We start from the raw sequence: 15,855 nt of genomic DNA on the forward strand, positions 1-15,855 counted from the left end.
TATTTACTTTTAAATTAAAAGATGACCTGTGCTCTCTTTGAAACTGAAGCAAACTTGTCTTTGTCAAACCCAAATTCACGGCAAATTTTTCCAGAGAAAGGATGGTTTTGTCTTTCAGAGAATATAATAAATACGTGAAAAGTGTGGGGGTCATTTCTAGTGCCAGTGATTTTACTTTTAAGGTGATGGCAACTCTGCAGCACATACAAAATCCTATAGTGATGAGGCAGTGGCAGCTGAGGCAATAAGAGAAGGCAATGGGAAAAAATCAAGAGAAATACTTTAAAGGAATTAGGAATTTACCCTTTAAAGAGGTGACAAGACCAGCTGCCCAGCTGAAGTGTCTCTACACCAATGCATGCAGCTTGGAAAACAAATAGAAGGAGCTGGAAGCTACTGTGCCATCACCAAAACTTCTCATTGGTGTCTGCTACAGGCCACTTGATCATCGAAGCCTGTTGATGAGGCCTTCTACATCCAGTTACAGGAGGCATTGTGATCACAAACACTCATCCTGCTGGGGAACTTCAACTACCCAGACATCTTCTGGAAAAGTATCATGATGAGCTGTAGGTAATCTGAGAGACTCCTGGAATACACTAACGATAACTTGCTGAGTCAAGTAATAGAAGGCCTCACCGTGGAGGATGCAATACTGGATCTGTTGGTCACCAATGCAAATGAACTGATTGGTGACATCAAGGCTGGAGGCTGCCTGCGCTGTAGTGACCATGCTGTGGTTGAGTTCCTGCTTCGGAGAGATATGAGACAGGCAAAGAGTAAAATTAGGACACTAAATTTTAGGAAAGCTGACTTTCAGCTCATCGGGGAATTGACTAACAAAACACCCTGGGAAGTTGTTCTCATGGGTGCAGAGCAAAGCTGGCAAATCTTTAAGGAAGCTTTCTTTGGAAGGGTGCATGAGCTCTCTATCCCAGGTGTATCATGTCAGAAAAGGAGGGCAAGAGACAGGCATGGTTGAATCTGCTGGTCAAACTGAAGAGCAAGAAGGAAATGCACAGGCAGTGGAAACAGGGACAGATATCATGGGAAGAGTACAAGGAAACTGCTAGACTGTATAGGGACGAAGTCAGGAAAGCCAGGTCCCAGCTTGATCTAAACTTGGTGATGGATGCCATGATCAAGAAAGGCTTCCACAGGTACACAGTAAAATTTAATTTGTTTCTAAAAGGGTAAAAGGGAGATCTAGAACATTGGGTATTTGAGCAATTTTCTTTTTACATTTGAAGATATCAGTAAGGTCTTCCAAGGAAATAAAAAAATAATAAGGCAAATTCTGTACTGCATGTTGCTTATGAAAATGACTATTGTGAAGAGATTCAAATTTCTGCTTGGTAATAATGCGATAAAGATGTTAAGTCCACAAAGTCTGTCTTTTACCTTCTTTATATGAGGCTGCAGAAGAAAAACACCCTTGCTGATTTATAGCTAGTCTAGTGAATATTTTTTCATCTCAGAATACACAGTATCTCTAGGTACGTACTTGTTCTTTACTAGAAGAAAATATACATGTGGATGCATGATATTTTGACATAATATCTAAATGATAAGTACTTAAGTATAAGTGTCATAAAGTGTTATAAAGATCTAAGGAATTAAGATTAGCAACACGATTCTAGGAAATATTGATATGAGCTAATTTCTTGATCAGTTTATGAGATAATCCGTATCATTCCTTTGTAATTCAATTTAGGTGGCCTCCTGTACTATCACCTTATTTTATTATAATACTTCAAATGCCCTTAATATCCTAAATCATATATCTGAGATCTTTAAAGACATAGTGAAGTATCCATTGTCCTCTAGTAATTCATATTTGGGGAATTCTGGTCTCATGGGGAAAAAAAATGGCTATAATAAGAAAAGATAATAGGACAACATTTGGTAGATTGGATGCTCCAGAATTTCACTCAGTTTTCTGTTGTTGATATTTATAGTTAATATCTAGAGTAATTTATTACTAAGAATAATATCATACAGTTCATTTTAAAAAGGTGACTTTTCTTTTCTTGCAGATGTAATTAAAATGAGTTACTTAGGTTACAAGGGATCATTAATATCAGGAATTTAATGACATTTTGTGTGGGATCATTAACAATTAGCAGTTGCTGCAAATAACTCCCATAATGTGCTTTAAGAATGTCTTTTATGCTTTAGTCACCTGGTAATTAGAGTGTCTTGATGTGTGTGTGTGTGTGTGTGTGTGTGTGTGTGTGACCTGTGACCATGAATACTCTCACAAGAACAGTAAAATGTGGAAGTGAAATGCAACAAAATACATGTAGAAGATAAAACACACTTACAGAAATTGTGCTAGATTATCCTAATGGCAGGTGAGAAAGGCCAACCCAAAGCAATTGACAGACACAAAGGGAACAAAAGATCCTGTGATCATAAGAATGTCATTCTGTTGATAGAACTGGCCCTAGAATATGCAACACATTGTCACTCTCAACCAAATTAGGTGTAGAAATTATTTTGTCTTGTTTCACTGTCTTTCATCCTTGCCATGTTCTTTTCAAAGAGTATGATGTCCCTATGTCATCTATTAGAAAATCCTAAAAATGACATGTACAAGTCCTAAAAAGAAAGGAAAGAAGAGAGGGAGCAGGAGGAGGAGAGGATGGGCGTAGGAGGAAAGAGGTGGGAGAGGAAAGAAAGGGAAGAAGGAGGGAGGGACAGGGAGAGAGAGAAGTGTGTGATCTGAAAGCTAGTTATCCTGTTCTATATTAAATGTTTAAGTATTTCAGATGTCTAAAACCAGAAATGTGAAATTCATTGCTTTGTTCCTAGAAAAGGCAAGTGACATAGGCATGATAGAGCTGAATAATAATAATTAAACTGAGTATTTGTTTCTGTCTCTCTTATTGACCTAGGTGGCATGAAACAATGGAGTGAAAATATTTATATATTCATGGTTATCTAGTATTTCTGCAATATGTTAATATAAGTGCTTAATCAATTTCTGTAGGTTGAAAGATGGATGTCTTATTTCTCCTGATGATTTGCAGAAAAATATTATATTTATCTCTGCTGAAAACCACAGCAGAGTATGTTATTTAGGAGTCTGTTCTTCTGCCTTCATTTATTTTATTTCTTCCTACGTTTGAGTACTATCTCTATCCCAGATGTTTTCTTTCTTGTTGGGAAGCCTTCTATAACGGAGATGACCAATTTTTTTCCTTCTCTCTTTCCATCTTTAAAAACTATACTCTTCTATTCAGACAATGACATCTTATTATTTTAAAAACTGAAGAAACAGCAGACACTGACTATTGATAAAGAAACAGGTTTCTGTTTCACTGAATAATAGAATATCTCAAGTTGGAAGGGACTCACAAAGTTCATCAAGTCCATCTCCTGGTTCTACATGGGACCACTCAAATCCAAACCCTGTGTCAGAAATCAGTGTCCAATGCCCCTTGAACTCCAGTACTTGGCACTGTGACCACTGCCCTTAGGAGCCTATTCTATACCCACCATCCTCTGGTGAAGAAGCCTTTCCTCATATCCAGACTGATCATCCCCTGATGCAGTTTCATGCTGTTCCTTCAAGTCCTGTTGCTGTCACAGAGAGTAGAGCTCAGCGCTGCCCCTCTGCTCCCTTTGAAGAGCTGTGGGCTCCACAAAGCCTCCCCTCAGCTCCTCTGCTATGGGCTGAATAAACCTAGGGACCTCAGGTACTTCTTACACAGCACATTACAAGCTAGCAATAGTCTATTAGGGCACAACACAGTGCATAAGCAATTGGAGCTGGAGAACTGCACTTTGGTCCAGTGCTGTATCCTCAGGTAGTGCATCATGAAATCCAAGTTATATCCTTAGAGGAAACTGCACAAAGACACTTTACTTAACAAACAAACAAATAAAAAGTCTGCAGGGTATGCTTTTCAGTGAATTGTAAAATAAATCTGTGAGATGAGAGCAGCAAACTGTTTATGGTATGTAATTAATTATGTTCTTGGAATAAATAATTTGATTAAGTAGGATGTAGAAAGAAAGCTTTTATCTGGATATGATAACTTAAAATCTGAACTAATGCTGGTGTCTTTTGTTTGTTTGTTTGTTTTGCCTTGCTCATGTGTTTTTGTTTGTTTGTTTGTTTGTTTATGACTGGAATAATGTAATCTTATCAGAGTTCAAAAGAATGAATCTGAGAGACTGAGATTGTTACAGACCTTTCAACCATTATCTGAGACTTAAATGCTGTCTATGATAAGGGCAATGACTAAAAGAACAGTAACTGGTCTTGCAGCAGCAAAGATCATTTCTAGGAGAAGAAAAAAAACAAACACCCACCAAACCAATGACCAACAAAACAAATCAACAAACAGAAACAACAACAAGCAGAAGAGCACATACAAGTGAAAATCTGTTCCCCTCTGAGTTTCTACCATTAAAACACCAGATGCTATCTGTCTTTCCCTTGCTGGACAAGCCATCTGGAACAGAGGAAATGAGACCTGAATCACCAACAAGTCTGATGTACTCACTGTGCATCTTGATAAGAAGATCTGAATGCATTACAAGTAGAACTTGAGAACTGACAGTTCCAAAATGACAAAAAAAAAAAAAAAAAAAAAAAAAAGTTTTATTGCCGCTTTATTTCAATAATAAACATTTCCACTTTTCATTTGCCCATTAGTGTAGTACAAAATGGATTTTGTAGTTCTGCATAGCAATATATAATGGGTTTTTGTTTGTTTGTTTGTTTTTTGTTTGTTTGTTCTTCGCAGCAGTCAGTTTTTATAACAGTAGATGCCAATAAATATTTGAAAGCACATTTATGACTAATGAAAGGGGTGGGGGTAGGGGGAAGTTCTTCTATGCCAGTGGTCCTTTCCTGTCTGTAGTGAGGGATGATCAGTTTGTTTTCAGTGCTGGTTCAACTTATCATCTGACTGCACATTATTCTTACCATAGATCCTAGGAACAAAAGAAAACATATTCTCAGATCCTTCTAGAATAAAAAATGGACATGTTACTCCATATCTTGCAGCCAGTATTTTAGTGGTCAGGTATGAAAATCTTTTGTCTTACTTCACAAAATTTTGGAATAACAACTACAGTAGCATCTGAAAAGTGTAGTTTGAGTTATTTCATTTTTTCAGCCTAAGCCTCAGATGACTGTAACCATGACAGCCTAGCTAAGGAAAGAGTGTAATAACAGAATGGATAGAATAGGTACTTATATGCTATTTTTATGTGTGGTCTTTCCACTGCTTCCTTCTGTGGACTTGCAAGCTTAGAGAAAAGACAAATCAGAGTATGGACAACTACCTTAAGTGAGTGAATGAGGCAAATCTAAATATCTTAATCCATAGGAGACAAAAAGACAGGACTGGAAGTAGAGAGGAACAAACTCTTCTGTGGCAGAAACTTGAAAGACTTCAAAATATCCATTCTCCAGTAAGTGGAGTGATAGGACTAGTGATAGGGCTAGAGGGGATGGCCTCAAGTTGAGCTGGGGGAGATTCAGGCTGGACATTAGAAAATACTACTTTCCCAAGAGTGTCCACGTGCTGAAATGGACTGCCCATGGAGGTGGTGGATTCACTGACCCTGGAGGTGTTCAAGGAATGTTCAGATGTTGTGCTGAGGGACATGGTTTAGTGAGAACTATTGGTGATGAGTGGATGGTTGGACTGGCTGATCTTGCAGGTCTTTTCCAACCTTAGTGATTTTGTGATCCGATGAGATTCCATCCTCTTTTCTTCTATCATCATAATTTGGTCATGCATATTCATACATGTCAATGGATTTCCGGATAGATCTGATGCTAGACACAAAGATCACTCAAAAGTGAGAGGGAGACTGGGAATCTGAGCTTTGCACTGTAAAAGATTTCCAAATAATACAATGGCACTGACACTGTTACTAATCAACTGCACAGAATATAGAGCAGGAACAAGAAACTTCAAGGTAGTGTGTCTTGGCTTAACCCTCCAGTGCAGTCTTACTTATCATTTTGCATTCACTTGGGACAAGACTGCATATGTACTCAGTTGCTGTAAGCCCTCCAGTTGTCAAGACAATTACGAATTCGGTAGTATGGATTATAAAGTTGAGCTTTAGACATACCTCCTCTTTTTAAATACATATATATATATAGTTATATATATATACATATGTACAGTATATATATATATATATACAGGGTTTTTTTGTTTGTTTGTTTTTTTAAAGAGTGACCTCATCATTCAAAACTTTTTCATGCATATGCTGAACTTAATTGTTGAATATTAAGTGCAGTCTTTAATTGATGTTATCCTAAGTAAAGCTACTAAAATAACAGTTATGCTTTTCTAGATTTCTGTGGCTTGGCAACCTTTTCATGCAGCTCCCTTTATATGTGAAAGGACTCTTATATTATGCTAAAAGTGGTCAATAGGTCACAATTTTAGGTTCAGAGTTAAAATGTTATTTTACTTTTATATACAATGAAATGTTTATTTGCTTTATTAACCTGCTGTGATTATTTGTACTGCCAATGCTCATAATAGCCAGGATTCATAGAATCATAGAATTACTCAGGTTGGAAAAGACCTCAAAGATCATCAAGTCCAACCTCGGCCTAACCATAGTACCCTAACTCTAACAATGCTTTGATAAATCATATCTCTGAGCACCACATCCAATCAGATGTGATTCATTTAGCTTGCAATACTGCCCCAGACTGAAGGACTATTTCAAGAAAGAACCTGGCTACATTTGCTTCCCCATGACACAGAAACTCCATAGCTTCTGCGGTCAGCAGACTGGGGATTACTGTAACCAGAAAATCAGACAAAAGCATTTAGCCCATCTCTGTCTCCTATGAATGTGACTCATGACTCATTTTTTCCTCAAACATTAATATTTTGCTACCACGATCCCATTTTGGTAAACTCTGAAATTTAATTTTGGACTCTATGAAAATGATTACTTAGCTGTAGCACTCCTAGCTTCTGTAGCCAGAGGGAAACAAATAATAACAATTATTATTATTATTATATTAACATAATTATTAGTAATAACTAATGGTTAATAATAATTATAGATAAATACTATATAATAATATAGTATTACTAATAATCAATAATAATGACCTTACTCTATCTAGGATTCTAGACTGATAAGTTGTAGTTCGCTCAGTTTCCCTCATGCAAAAGCCTGCAACCAGGCACATATCCACTGAAAATGGGATTTATTTTTCTTTATGGAAGACTGAAAAATGTCTATTTGCTATTTAATTCCTGATATGTCAATGAAACCTCTGTGAATACAAATGCAATAAAGTTCACTGGATGATAGTAAGAGAGTAATTTCATCTCTACCCTTCTGCAAATCCCTTGTGCATTTAGGATAATGAGAGCAGCCTTGGAAATTTGATAGGTTGGTGTCCCCTCTTAGGGCATTTGGGTCATCTAAACTCTTTCTAAACTTGGCAGAACATAAGGAGCTCTAAAATCATCAGCTAAGGATTTTGAACTAAGCCACTCTGTGTATAGAAATAACTACAATGGAAGAATGATTTTCAGGAAATTAAAGGTAGAAACTGTTTTCTGCTGAACCACAAATATTTTAAATTATAACTAATTAATTTTCTTTTAGTTTTGGGATTACTTATTTTCAAATGCTTCTTTTGTATCCATAAATACACACATTTATTTGCTGACTTTTGTATGTATTGAAGACAACTCAAGGAAAAAGAAACTGAAATTGAGGAAAGAGAACAGAAGAAAGCTAGGCAGTAAAAATGAAACAATCTATGAAGGTACAAATATTGCATCAAGCCCACTGAAAAACAAATAACAAAAAGGAAAATCAAATAATTAGAAATTTTAATTAATAGACCTCATATATGTTGGGCAACCATTTAAGTGTTGGTTGATTTCCTTGTGCATAATTTCTCATTATTATTATTATTGTCATCATCATCATTATTATCATTATCATTATCATTTTTAATGTCAATCAGATGGAAACTATGGGCAGTACCCAGTAATTAAATATATATATGTATATGTAGAAAACAGCGTGCAAGCAGGTGGAGTGCTGAGTTCAATGTCAACCTAAGTTGTTCTAAGTATAATAACAAGTGTCAGAGAGGGGAAGAAAAGGTAACAAAGAAACAAAGACAGACTGGTGCTAATCCTCCAAATGATACTCAGTAACTTGAATGTTGGGTGCATTCACTGGTATTTGTAACTACTTCTGCAAGTCCAAGGATTGGGTGTTGGTTGTACCAGGTATAATAAATTAACTCTCTTCCCCACCCCCCGGAATGTCTCAATTCCTCAAGCAGATTTCACAATACTGTATGAATCTTCGATACTTTCATCAGAAATACTTTATTACCAGCAGTTCTTGGAACTTGGGAGAGGTTGGTGCATAGCTTAACAATGCAATATCCTTCTAACTTCCTTTGTTCTAGGAAATCAGCTGCAGCTTTTTCAGCTGTTCACTACTGAGTAAGTAGGTGATGTGAAAGGCTACTATTTCTTTTTCAGGATATAGATCATTTAAATTATGTCCAAATGGCCTTGCAGCTTTTGTCTTGGGAAGCAAGAGAGGTGAACAGCTGGGGAGAGTTCTGCTTTCTAGTTATTGTTTTTGCATTCAGAACTTTTTACTTAGATCTGGGAGAAATTCAACCCTGGAAAGTCACTTTACACAGATTTTGATTTATTATTATTATAACAAACTATTGGTTAACTAAGTTATAAGGACATAAATGGTGATTTTGTAGTTAGAACAATAAGCAACGACAGTAAAGGTCAGCATCACTGTCTTTACACAACTGTTGGTAAGTAACTTTCTTTTGAATGAGATTGTAATAGTGAGAAAGCATTTATTCATTTTTAGCACTGCCATTTTGTACACTACAATCAGACATGTAGCAAAACTATATTTTAGAAAAACGTCAAACTCTATAATTTAGGTTTATGTAAGATCAAAGAATTTTTCAGAGGACAATAGCCTTTATTTCAGCTCTTAGGAGAGTTCAGACTATTTAAAACACTGTCTCACAAGCTGCACCAAGCTTATACTGGGAGCTGAATAAAGCAGTGAAATCGCAGCTGTAAATATTGCTCAACTTATCCTTGACTTGTGCCATTTCTAAACGAGATTCAGTAGAAACATCTGTCTTCTAAGATGTAAGATTCTGCTGTCTCTGAAGTCTGTTTAACAAATTCTGATTGCTTTTTCCCTAATTGCAGTAGAAAGAGTGGGACCAGATTGTTTCTATTTATATATTCAAAGGAATTGCATCTCTGAGGGTAAGATTTTAGCCATGAACATAAAGCTAAGTCCTCAGAGCCTTCCAAAAATCAGCACTGCAGTGATTAACAGCCAAATCACATAATGTAGTTTTATATTCTGACTTCTAAAACTTGAATTACATCTTTAAAAGTGAGGTTAGGGAAGCAGTCCAAGAGTGCAACTTTACCTGCATTCTCCTCTTAGGAAGCCCTGATCACACTTCCTTTTCAAATGATGTAACGCAAAAGACTATTTGCTTCCTAGAGAAATGCTTATATCCACAGCACTGAAATTGTTTAATCTCTTATATTAAAAATTAAATTCACTTTTTAATATACAATGATAACACTAGCTAAGACTAGTTATGCCAAAGCAATGACTGACTATGTGATTCTGGGTATTTCCTATAATAACAAAGCATAGTAAACTGAGGCTCCTTAAAACATCAGTAGAGTCTGTAGCATCTAGTTTATGTACTTCCTACTCTCTTTTAATTGTGTGATAAAGTCTAAGAAGTCACTTGATGGCATTTTCCCATCTATGTAAATGCTCCAACTAGTGTTTGTAAAGGACTACACAAGAACATGTGTTCTGTGGCTCAAATCTGTGCTCCGAGTGCAAATGCTAGGCATGTACAGTCAAAAAGTTAACTGCTGTGTAAAGATACAATAATTGCTTCTTTGGACATATGATACTTTTGAAATGCATCTTCTGATATAGTTGAAATACTCATCTATATATCACAAATAATTCTGATGAATAGTTTATTTTCCTTTATTTGTCCTTTTAAGACTACAGAATTTTTGTTAGTGATTTAAAAAAAATAAAAATAAAAAAATAAGCAAATACTCCACCATGACTTGGAGAAACTGAGTGAGCACATTCACATTGTCATTGGGAAGATAAGACAGGAAAGACTTCCTTATTGTTACATGAGTAATCAAAGTGTAAAATTCAAGAATGCTACAGGACATCGAATTTCAGCTCTGCAGAAATGAGAGTGCAAAACATTCTTGGTCTGTAGTGGAATGGATGGATACCTGAGCAAACAGAATTGGGCCTGTTCCCAAAACTGTGCAACTGCCAATTTTTTTGCTAGATATCTACTGTTAGATACTCTGCTGTGAAATTAGGGAAATGAAAATTGAAATGCTCTGAAATGGCATTCTGTGTCAGAAACATTTTCCTACAAAAGTTTCACCAAAGTTGGTGTGTTGCAATGGTTGTGCTTTGATGAACTGTGCTTCTTTTCTGTCTTTGACAGAAAATTCTTCATAAATTCATAAATGTGTGGTTTTTTTGTTGGTTTTTTTTTTCAACTTCGTTTTTGGAGTTCAAAACTTTAAAGCTGCCTATCTACACACTATTTTCTTTCACAAAGTACTGCCCACAGCATACAGTAGTCTATTACACATTTGTCTCTTGACTTTATAAAACCGGATGTTTCTAATTGACTGCAGAATTTCACAACTTTCTATTTACTGATGCAAGGATATATAAAAAATAGTGCATTATTTGTCATGCCCAAGAGCCAGGCTACAGAAGAACAAAATAACCAGCATGTGCAGCCAAAATGAAGGTGTCTCAAATAGACTTGAAATGGCAACACAAGGGTAAATTATTTCTAGCTTGGTGGGCCCATGATGCCTCAGGCTATCACCAAGAGATGTGACATTTAAGTTGGATAGAGATCAAGGGGTAGACTTAACTATGGACACTATTGCACAGGTTATCCATGACTGTGACACATGCACCATAATTAAACAAGACATGATAAAATCTCTCAGGGAGGAAGGGCGATGGCAAAAGTATAACTATGGAGAGATATGGCAGTTTGATTATATCACCTTGCCACAAACCCAGGATGGTAAGCATTATGTGGGTAGCTTGAAAAATATCCTGTACCCTGTGCTACCACCCAAAAGATCAAATTAGATTTCAAGAAACAAGTCCTGTGGTGACATGGCACCCCAGAAAGGGCTGAGTCAGATAATGGGACTCATTTCAAAAATTCTCTTGTAAATATTTGGGCCAAAGATCATCGAACAATAAAATGGGTTGTTTAAAACTATGTTGAAAGCAATGGGTGTGGAACATTTAAGCACTGAGAGAAACATTTGGGAGAAGTCACCTGGTTGGTCAATGCTATCTACCTATCTATCGGTCAAGATGGTCCTACCGAATCCAGCTCCCTACATACTATAGAGAGAGATAAGGTCCTGTAATACATGTAAAGAGCACGTTGGAGAAAGCAGTTTGGGTTTTACCAGCAAGTCATGAGACTGTCTCTTTTACTGCTAGTCTCTGCAGTGTGTGCTCCTTGGCTGTCTCCCCTTAAGCATTAGAGTGAGGCCTATTGTTTTGACACTCTTGCTCCCATTTATTTGTTTTATTAGCTTCATCCCCAATTAATTTGTATTTCTGCTATTAATTAGTAAATTAACTTTCTTACTCAGATCATTGCCACTGTTTTTGTTTGTTTGTTTGCTTTTTCCCCCTCTTTGTTCCCTTTCTGCTTATGACTCCCCAACTCCACCTTCCCCCTTTTGGGGCTTGTTGGACCATTGTCCCCTGTCGTGGACACAAACAGATCTGGAGATAACACCCTGACATCATCTTAACAATGCAAGTTTCTGATTTTTAACATGAACATTTCGAAAGCAACCTCACACTCCACAATGTTTGATTGTTTGTTTGTTTGTTTCCTGATTCTTAACTATTACTGAGAGAAATATCTTTGGTTTGGATTACCTGCAATGTTAAAACAAGATGAGATCCTAGAGTGAAACCCTTCTTGAAAACTAAGTTTTCACTCCACTTCTGTGTGTGGTTGTGTAAGAAGTTGTACGGGATAGATCTTAAATGGAAAATGCTTGTAGACTTGAGATGAACAGCATTAGAAAAAGTTTCCTTTCATACATTTACTAAGCTTGTCACGGAGGCTTTTTAAAAGAAATGGCATCTGGATCTACTTAAAAGCTAAAAAATCAGAATCAACTAGAAAAATTAAACATTTGTGAAATGTGAACTCTGTTGTTATCTCTCATCATATGTCAAGATAATAGAAATGAAAATAAAGGCTATATTGTTTTTCATTACATTTGTGAGAGGATGCATTTGCATAAGCTCTTCTTGCTATGGTATCAGCTACAACATGCAGACAAATTTTCGAATAGAGATCTCAGAGATGGTAAGTAGTAAAAAATAACTTTCACGGCCAATGTTATCTTACCATAAAAAATCCAACACATTCTCTTTATAGTTGCAAACTGACATTTGATTTAATAATGGGATTATAACTGCAATAATGGGGTCAGGTCACGTGAGCCCAGTCTCTAGTACATTACTCTAGTTCATGGTGTGTTTTGGCATGAGCTTTACGTGTTCATGTGCCACAAAGAGAAACGTTAATTTTCTTTGTTAGGTCACACTGAGGCAGTATGAATTAAACTTTAAAATTCTGAATTACCCAAGCCTCACAGAGACTGTGAATTTTCTTGGAACTCTCAGACAGGTTCTTGTGCTTCCTACTCTGAGATTTTTACCCAAGGCATCTTAGTTGTTTGTTGACCGTGCAATAAGGATTACATTGCAATTGTTCTATGAAATTTTGAAGTGCTGCTGCCTTACAGAACAACATTGCATTTAAAAAAACCATCAAGCTGCTGTGTCTAATAAAAAAGCAAACAAACTACAGAGGTGCTGATGAGCAATACTAACAGAGTAACTGTTCTCCCACTACATGTCATATTAAAAATGAAACCACGTTACACTCATTTATCAGTTTTTATTGTTGCATGTCACAAAAGCATGAATGTAATGACATATTTACACTGAAAAATAGAAATAGCCAGTTAATAATTAATGATGGGAATACATTTGATTCAATAAATGCCGGTTAGAAATTACATGAATATGCATCAGTAAATTACCAGGAGAAAAAAAAACAACAAGCAAATAGATTTTAAATTAGTGCTGCAGAATGTAGAACTGCATGCTAAATGGACAGCACATTGGTACCTGTATTGTTGTAACCCTCTAACAAATGATTTAAGCAAAATACCATCTCCTGCTTCTTCAAATAGCAGAAATACTGACAGACATCCACGATATTTGTGTGGGTTTCACATTCAGCGGGAAAGCACTTTAAGATTCTTCTGCTAAACTCAATGTTTTCTGGCATTTCCTTCTGCCTGCTGTCTCACAGTACCCTATGCCCACCATTATAAAGCCACAACAGTTTGTGGTTGTCACTGAAATAGATTCCATGTCTGAGTAGCAGACTGCAATTTCCAACCCACCTAATGCAATTTATTGAGTTTGGCCTCATTTCGTTCTTCAATTAGAGCAAAAAAGTAAAAGTTCATGTCTCCAAAGACTGAAAAGCATGTTAGCTTTAACATGTAAAGAGTGTCTAACTTTTATTGTTTGCAATGGTTTTGTGCTTGTCTTTTGCAGGTACTTTGTACCCTTCTCTATAAGAAGATGGAGAGTGTTCTAAGAATTCTTTCCGGAGCAGGTACTTGGACCTAATAATTTACCTCAACTGTGTGTGAGTCATACTGCAGGATGCTGCAGGAGATTCAATTTAACGCAATATGTCTATCTCCTAAAATTCCATTTTTATGTTCCTCCACATATATCTCTATTTGTTTAAGGTATTATTCCTTATTATTCTAAGGTTTTCCTTTGCTCATCACAGTAGTATTTAAAATCTTGCAAAAGTGCACCCAGCAGCTTATACAATTAAAATTAGTACTGTTGAGCTGAAGATTTGAAACTTGCTTTTAGTTATTCACAGCCAGTGATATGTATAGCACTACTTAATATAGTTCCTCCACATGAAAGTTTGGGCTAGGATACCCAAGTACTTTGCTTAAGTACTTCGGGCTTAAGATACCATGTACTATGAGTCTCACTCTTATATCTGACAAGACTTTGGATTCTTCAAGTTGCCATTGTATTGATATTCTAATGGCCTTCTGTACAGAAAAAAAAAATGCTAAACCAACATAAAAAACGTTAATGAAAATGAAATATGAGAGAAGCACGGCAAATTCTAATTTAATATGAGATAGTAACAAGACAGAAAGAAATAGTATATTTGTACATTTTTGCTTCATGAAATTAAGTTCATGTTTATACGGGCCCTGTATATCTGCATCTGAAGCTCCAGATTTAAACTATGTCTGTATAAAATGGCTCAGTGTTGTATTTTATACTCTGCTCAATGAAACAAATGACATAAATCAAGTTGCTCAGCTGCTATAGGCATTTCAGACAAAATGAATCACTCAGTCTGTCCATCTATCTGACATGCATTGCAACAACATTCATCGAATTATGGCTTGTATCATAACTAGTGTAGCCAGAGCCAGTTGTCCCTCTCTACTTAACACTGGTGAAGTTGTATCACTCCCTACAGCCCCCTGAAAGGAGGTTGTGGTGAGGTAGGGCATCAACCTCTTCTCACAGGAAACTGATGAGAGGGAATGGCCTCAAGTTGTGCCAGGGGACATTCCAGTTGGATGTTAAATTTCTCCTAAGAGCAGTGAGGCAGGGGAAAAGGCTGCCCAAGGAGGTGCTGCAGTCACCATCTCTGGAGGTGTTCAAGAGCCGTGTGGATATGGCACTGAAGGATGTGGTCAGTGGGCACGGTGGGGATGGGCTGATGGTTGGACTAGGGGATCTTAGTGGTCTTTTCCAGCCTTAATGATTCAGTGATTGTACTATTAGTCACAAATCTGTTCCAGGACTGGCAGAGCAGCATTCTCTCTTGGAAACAATTAATAGGAAATCTTTGCTGTTCATCAAAGCGTCAATTAGGAAACTCCTCAGTGGCCACCGGTTGTTAGCGTGTACTGCATTCTACTGTAGAAAGGTACATCTAATTTCAACATCTGTCCACACTGGGCAGCAATTCTGTGTTTCCGTTCTCCTCACCCTACGCCTGACGGGGCCGAACACCTTCCAGCAGCAGACCTGGATGCTTACGCAATCCGACCCTGCTGCTGTTCCGGCTGCCCGCCAGCGCCTTGGCACTGTCCTCCGTCAGTGGCTGCCTTGTGGGGAAGAATGGCGCTGCCCCTTGTCACCTAGCAACCCGCGGGGGCTGCTGGCTAAAGCAGGAAGAGGAATAGATCCCCGGCAAAGGGCCGGGCAGGACCCGCACAGAGGAGCGCAGCCACCACCCCGTCACCCCAACGGCTCTTCCCGCCCTGCCGTCACGTGACGCGCATAAGGACCATCACGGCCCCCGCCCGGGCGTTACAAGCGCCAGTCGGAGCGGCAGCCAATCGGGAGGGTGGGTTCACTTCTCCCTCCCCTCCCATTGGCCCGCGGTAGCAGAGGCAGCAGCAATAACACGGCGGCATCACCAGCGCTCCCCCGGCCCCCTCCGTTGGGTGCGCGCTTCCCGCCGCAGTTCTGCAGTCAGCCGCCGCAGCTCGCGCACGCTCCAACCGCCGCAGTAGCTGGGGCTCGGCGGGGCGGGGCCGAGCGGCTGCAGGGGCCGGGCGCGGAGGTGCCTGTCCGCCGGCAGCAGGGATGCTGCTGCCGCCGCCGCCTGCGAAGAGAGAGCGGGCGCCC

This window comes from Excalfactoria chinensis, chromosome 2, assembly GCF_039878825.1.
Source record: "Excalfactoria chinensis isolate bCotChi1 chromosome 2, bCotChi1.hap2, whole genome shotgun sequence".
Classification (NCBI taxonomy): domain Eukaryota; kingdom Metazoa; phylum Chordata; class Aves; order Galliformes; family Phasianidae; genus Excalfactoria; species Excalfactoria chinensis.